Consider the following 7,966-nt stretch of genomic DNA (forward strand, 5'->3'; position numbering starts at 1 on the left):
AGACCCTATCCAAGAATCATTACGCAAAGCTCGATCTAATCATTCAAAAATCTTATCTCTTTTGTTATAAACAAGCTCACGCCAAGTGAGTTTTGAGCCTGTAGCTCCTAGGTCAATCAAACAACAATTATTAATATGGCTCTTGAAAGTATCACATTTTCAAAAATTAACAAGAGCACCACCCTTGTTTTCGGCAGGTGAAACTATATCATTGAAGTATCTCACGACTAACTCGTAAGAGTCAATGGTAGAAACTAACTAGTAAGCTTTTCCTATAAGATGTTATGAACCTCATCCTTTAGAATCGCTTACACAAGAGAGAAAAACCAAAACCTCTATGTATCCGATTCTCATAAATAAAATAAATAACAAATAAAAAAATCAAAAGAATTTTTTTTCATCAGTTTGTGTACTTTGATAAATAACATCTTCTTGGTTCTTTTGTCAATGTTTGAGAATCTCCACAATGAAAATGTGAAGAAGAAAAAAAGGTAGAATAATTTGAAAATGTGTACCTAACTCCAAGTAGTAAAGCCTACTATCCAAAAATATCATACCCTTACCTAAGCCACATAACAACCCGAAAGTCCTCTAAAAGTGTGTGTGTGCTTGTTGCACTGTGATTGCTAACTAGAATTTTTTTTCAAGCCTATGGTAGCATGATGCATGTTCTAGGATTTGACTGAGAAATTCATAACCCTTGCTAAACACTTGAGAATTTTTTTGGTGAGATTGTGTGAAGAGAGAGTTGAACTTGACGAATGAATGCTAAAGTGTACAAATTATGCTGTTTTTTTTTTTTTTTTTGTAAGCAACCATGGAGCATGATGAATGTTTTGTAGTAGCTGGAACTTTGAGAAATGAGTTTGATTTGATTTGATTTGAGAACTTGAGTTTAAGTTTGATTTTAACTATACCAAATATGAAATTAATTGTTGCTTGGGGACAAGCAATAGATTAAGTTTAGGGTTGTGATAACTCTTCATCATATGCATATTTTTCATTGTTTTTAGTCTTATCTATCTTTAATCATTAGTTAATTTAAGGATTTATTTGATATATTTTGTTGATTTTAGTTCGTGGATTTAATGAAATATTTATGTTTTTATATCATTGATTAAGTAGAGATTTTTCGAATTTTTGCGTTGTTTCATTGTTTTAATGCAGTGCTGAATTTTGGTGATAAATCAACATGATCTATGTGACGTATTTCAGCCATACCTGGAGTTGTAGATGTCCAATTGGAGTCAATCCAAATGCAACTGAACACTAGGATCTATAGCTACAACGTTTATGAAGACACCAGAACCCAATTTAGACTCAAAAGAGGAGAATAATGCAGACAAACGTCAAATAGAAGAAGTTGTACGCCTGAAACGCAACAGTTGCGCCTGGGGAGCATTTCCGCACTAATGAATATGTTGATTCGCGCTTGAAGCGCAACAACAGTTCCTGGGGCGCGTGGCACACGACAACATACATTAAAACACATTTTTTTTCACTTTATAGAGATCCTTTTGACTATTGGGAAGTTTGGAGACTTGTGCCCTAGTAGAGAAACTCATATACGGTCGTTTCATACACCACTGGAGCAGTTTTATCAAGAATCACTCATGAATCTTTCTTGTAATTCTTCTCTAATCTCTATCTTTGTCATGAGTAACTAAACCATATTTGTTAGGGATGAGTGTAACAAGATGAAACCCTTATTTTTCTGATTTGATTTTTAGTTATATGAATGAGTTTATTGAATTATTTTTCTCATCTTTGAGCTTAATACTTTTTATTGCTTGATCAAATTTAAAATGTTCTACGATTCGTATTTTAAAATGGAAGTGAATTTTGAAATGAGAAATTCATGATATTGTAGTCTAAGGTTGGATTCGAAGTTTAAGGTTGGATTTGAAATGAGAAATTCTTGTTCAAACCTAGAACGATCTTCCTTGAGTCTTGAAGGAAACTTGGGCACGAAGGATGAATATGTCCGTTGGAACAATTATGAGTCATAAGCATGCTACAATTGTCACATCAACATCGTCTTTTCAATGCACTTTAGTTCATTTTCGTACTTGTTTCCATGTCATCAATCTAGAGATCAATCCTACATATCCATTTGTACGTGTTTTTGCAAATGGATCTTCATTATTTGTCTTCTAAAAACTCATTCACTTGTTATTTACCCATGTGCGAATTTTTTCGTTCTTGGCCATACATTTAGTTTTCTTAAATTGATTCATTTTGTCTCTTGACTTGAAATAAGACAATCAAAATATTCTGCAATCATTTTGTCATCAGTCTCTTGTTTGACATTACTTTGAGGAACTTCCAAATGATTTTATACTTTATAAAAGTGTGTTCTTATCTTGTTGTGTACATGAGATGAGTCCAAAATTGATGATCAAATATTTCTTGATTAGTTGAAAAACAACTATGTGATCTTGCATGGATATCCATATTTCAACATATTATTAATGAACTTGTTTTTATTTTTTTGTCTAAAAAAATACACTTTAAAGGAAGTTAATAATTAATAAGATGATAATTATAGTTAACAAATATAAATATTTGATTATCTTCAAAATATTAATTAAGAATTTTGCTTTAGCATATAACAAATGACTAAGACATAACATAGCATGCATGACTATTTTATAGGCTATTTTGTTTTTAGTTAATTAGATAACAACATATGATTATAGCTAGAGCAAGGCATAACATAGCATACATGAATGCTTTGTAAGTTATAAAGCATGATTCTAATAGACAATAGGATATGTGATGATTTCTTATATTTAGGGTAGTTTTGATGTTGATGTTCCTTTGTTGACAATTGTTAAATATTATATTAGAATGTAAATAATTATATGGGTTGTAAGTATGTAAGTATTCTGACCCGTTAGTATTACTGTAAATTAGGGTTATTTAATACCTTGTGCCTATATAAAGATATTCCGCTGTGTAGTTGAAACACACAGGTTATTCCATATGTCTCTCAATAATATATTCAACATGGTATCTAGAGCCAACTGAGAGACAACCCTAATCGTCAACTACCCGATCGACCCATTGTCTCGGGTGAATATTTTTCGGCAAACCGTGTTCTCAACTCCGGTTTGCCCCCCTCTGTCGTTGATACGCTGATTCCTCAATTTTTGTTCAGCCATTCACGCTCTGTCGTCACTGTTTCTGATGAGATTTTTTGACGAACGACCACTCCATCAGCGCCGTACACCCCAGATTGACCAAACCCTTCCGTTGCGCCTTCAGAAACCTGCTCACGCGCCACCTGCACACCCCCGCGCGTGAGATCCACGCGCCGCCCACTACCACCGCGCGTGACAACGCGTCTGACAATCGTTCACGGTGCCGCTTCTTCCACCGCACTCGCCTCGGCGTCCTGCTTCCATATGTGCCCTCAGTTTTTAGTTTCGAGTTATGGATATACGACTTCCAGTTCAAACAGCCTCTGTTTTCTCCGTTCCGATGCGTTTTCTGACAATCTTTGTTGACCATGGCATCTCAGTCTGAAACAAAGAGCATCTTCACTAACTACATCACCTCTCCTCTCTCGGTTGAAATTTTGAATGGATAAAATTATGATAGTTGGGCTGCCGACATCAAACTATGGCTATGTGGTCAAGGTTACGAGGACCACCTCACCCAAAAATCTGAAAAGGTGAGTGTGATTGAAACATCCAAATGGAGTCAGATTGATGCTCAGTTGTGTAGTGTCATTAAGTCTACACTTCATCCAGATGTTAAACCGATTTTCCGTCCGCATCTCACGTGTGAATCAGTTTTGAGTCAAGCAAAGGCACTCTATACTAACGACACACAACGTGTCTATGGAGTTTGTCACCGCTTGTTGAACATCATTACTCTGAAGTCACTCGATGGCTCTATTTCTGCATATCTTGGCACCATTCATAGTGCACTTCATAACTTTAATGAGCTTCTCCCTCCTGCTGCAAGTAATCCAGTTGAACAGAAGAAGGAGTTGGATCAACGCAACACCTTCTTCATGCTTCTTGCACTCTATGACCTACCCCAGGAGTATTTTGCAACTCATGATCAAGTATTTTGGGGTCTGTTACTGTTCCGAATATGTCTACTACTTCAACGATCCTCCTTCGAGTACCAGCAAAACATCCAGTTGAGCAGTCTATTACTTCAGTTTCGGGTGACACTGCTGCCCTTGCATCTCAGGGACATAATCATCAACGTTCTCGTTGAGGACCATCCAACTCTAAGCCTCGTCCCAAATGTGAGCATTGTCATCTGCTTGGACACACTATTGATCGCTGTTGGAAGTTGCATGGCAAGCCTTCGCCTTCGATAAATGCAACCCAGCTTGATCCTTCTGCCACTATTGAGACTACACCATCTCCACAAGGCTCCCCGACAAACTATGAAGATTTTCTTTGATGGGTTCAGAGTCATTCGAACGCTAGTTCTCCTACTTCGGTTGCACACACTGGTAACTCATCTGTTTATCTATCTCATTCATCTTCCTTCGGCCATTGGGTTCTTGATTCTGGTGCATCTGATCATGTTACTGGTAATAAAGGTCTCTTTTATTCACTCTCTACATCTCGTTTTTTACCTACTATAACTTCTGCCAATGGTACTCAAACCCGGTCTCAAGGAGTTGGCACTGTCCACATTCTCCCTTATATCTCAGTTGCATTTGTTCTCTATGTACCTGGATGCCCCTTTAATTTACTTTCAGTTAGTCAATTGACTCGATCTCATAACTGTATTATTACTTTCACTAATGATAATGTTACCTTGCAGGACCGGAATTCGGGACGGACGATTGGCTCAGATGTGAGTCACAAGGCCTCTATTACCTTTCTACAACTTCCAAGACGTGCTCTGCCATAAAGTCCCCCCATACTATCCATGCTCAGCTTGGACACTCAAGTCTTACCAAACTACAAAAACTGGTGCCTAGTTTGTCTAAGTTATCTACTTTACATTGTTAGTCGTGTCAGTTAGGGAAACACACCCGTAGTAATTTTCCCAGTCGAGTATATAAAAGAGTATCATATCCATTTGCTTTAGTTCACTCTGATGTTTGGGGTCCCTCTCGTACTATGTCTACTTTAGAGTCTAAGTATTTTTTTACTTTTATTGCTATTATTCTCGTTGTTCGTAGTTATTTTTAATGAAAAATAGAACTGAATTGTTTTCCATCTTTGAACAATTTTATCAAGAAATTAAAACCCAATTTGGAGTTTCCATTCGTACCTTAAGAAGTGATAATGCTCGAGAATATTTGTCTCATCAATTTCAAAATTTTATGGCTTTCAATGGTATTTTACACCATACATCATGTCCTCATACACCTCAGCAAAACAGGTTAGCCGAACACAAAAATTGGCATCTCATTGAAACCACACGAACCTTACTTCTCCATGCCAATGTTCCATTCCGTTTTTGGAGGGACGCAGTCTTAATGGCGTGCTACCTTATTAACCGTATGTCATCTTCCGTCCTTGATGGCAATATCCCCCATTCGGTCCTCTTTCCCCATACCCCTCTTCACCCACTACCACCTCGTGTCTTTGGGTCCACGTGTTTTGTTCACAATTTATCTCCTGGTTTGGACAAATTGTCAGCTCGGTCACTCAAGTGTGTCTTTCTAGGTTATCATCGGTCCCAAAAGAGTTACCGTTGTTATTCTCCCACACTACACCATGGCAATGTTCCATTTCGTTTTTGGGGGGATGTAGTCTTAATGGCATGCTACCTTATTAACCGTATGTCATCTTCCGTCCTTGATGGCAATATCCCCCATTCGGTCCTCTTTCCCCATACCCCTCTTCACCCACTACCACCTCGTGTCTTTGGATCCACGTGTTTTGTTCACAATTTATCTCCTGGTTTGGACACATTGTCAGCTCGGTCACTCAAGTGTGTCTTTCTAGGTTATCATCGGTCCCAAAAGAGTTACCGTTGTTATTCTCCCACACTACACCATGGCAATGTTCCATTTCGTTTTTGGGGGGATGTAGTCTTAATGGCATGCTACCTTATTAACCGTATGTCATCTTCCGTCCTTGATGGCAATATCCCCCATTCGGTCCTCTTTCCCCATACCCCTCTTCACCCACTACCACCTCGTGTCTTTGGATCCACGTGTTTTGTTCACAATTTATCTCCTGGTTTGGACAAATTGTCAGCTCGGTCACTCAAGTGTGTCTTTCTAGGTTATCATCGGTCCCAAAAGAGTTACCGTTGTTATTCTCCCACACTACACCATGGCAATGTTCCATTTCGTTTTTGGGGGGATGTAGTCTTAATGGCATGCTACCTTATTAAATTCAATGGAGTCGCCACCAAAATTTATTTTAAAATAGAGAAAATATTGGGAAACCCTTAAAAATAGAAAAAATTAAAAAAATGGTCTTCGAAACCAAATTTTAAGTTCGGGAGTCGATTATGCGTAGGGAAGGTATTAGCACCCTGCGACATCCGTTAAAATATGGTTACCTATAATTAATTGTGCAAGATTAATATTAACTTAAGTATATTTATTTCTCCTTATAATTAAATACAAATAATAATAATAATAATAATAATAATAATTATTATTATTATTATTATTTTTAAAATATGATTTTAGAATAAATGTGTGCTTAAGAAATAAAAGACGAAAATAAAATAAAATTTATTAATGCGCTTGACAAAAATGTGATCTTGCTCCTACGTATCTCCCGGTGCGATGGAGAAATCAAAGCTACGTAGTTCTTAGTTAAAAAAAAGGATGCATTGAATGTGCTTTAAAGAAAATTTGTTTTGTGATAAAAAATATTTTGACAAAATAGAAAAATAAAAGAGTTTGATTTGAATAGATACTTTAAAATACGAGTTTTAAGACGATCAAGTTGTACAACTCGTGTCCCAAAGCTCAAGGAATAAAAAAGATGTCACATCTAATTTAATCCTCTAAAAAATATTTTATTATTCTCGATTTTTAAATTGAGTTTCAAAACTACCAAGTAGTACAACTTGTGTTTTAACAACTCAGAGATAAAAGAGTTACATCTAATAAATAAGTCAATTTTAGATTAGTTCATTAAAATAAATAAATGAATGAATAAATAAATAGAATAAAATAAATAAACTAAAATAAAATAAATAAATAAAAAGAGTTTTAGAACTACCAAGTTGTACTACTTGTGTCCTAACAACTCAAAGATTAAAAAGAGTTACATCTAATAGATAAGTTGATTTTAGATTAGTTCATTAAAATAAATAAATAAATGAATAAATAGAATAAAGTAAAATATATAAATGAATGAATGAATAAATAAATGAATAAATAGAATAAAATAAATAAATAAATAAATAAATAAATAAAGAGAGTTTTAGAACTATCAAGTTGTACTACTTGTGTTCTAACAACTCAAAAATTAAAAAGATATCACATCTAATTAATTTTAACATAATATTTATTTGTATTTTTTATGATAAAATTGATATTTAATTATGAAGGAAATCAACCCCTTTTCTTAAAAAAAAAATAATAATAATAAAATAAATAGACTTAAATGGTCTACAGGTTTTAGTTATTGTTGAAACCCAAGCCCAAACTAACTTAAAAAAAGTCCAAAATGGCAAACCCTAATTAGGGGCACAGAAACTAGAGAACCCTAGTTTCATTTTGAGGAGGCGGCCAGGCAGAAACGCGGTTGGAAAGAAAAACCAGGATGCGAAAACGAAAGGGAAATGAAGGAACGGTGACGGTGAGGAAGGTGACAACAACCTCGGCGACGGTGAGGAAGGTGACGACAACCTTAGCGACGGTGGCAGCGCCGACAACGACAATGACGACAGTTACATCGACGATGGCAACAATGAAGAAGACATCATCACAGGTTTGTATTTTTAATCGTTTTATGTTTCTTTCAAAAAAGTCTACATTTTTTAAATAATAGAGTGATTGTTTGATGATGATAAA

The sequence above is a fragment of the Cicer arietinum genome, chromosome 1 (genome assembly GCF_000331145.2).
Source record: "Cicer arietinum cultivar CDC Frontier isolate Library 1 chromosome 1, Cicar.CDCFrontier_v2.0, whole genome shotgun sequence".
Lineage (NCBI taxonomy): Eukaryota > Viridiplantae > Streptophyta > Magnoliopsida > Fabales > Fabaceae > Cicer > Cicer arietinum.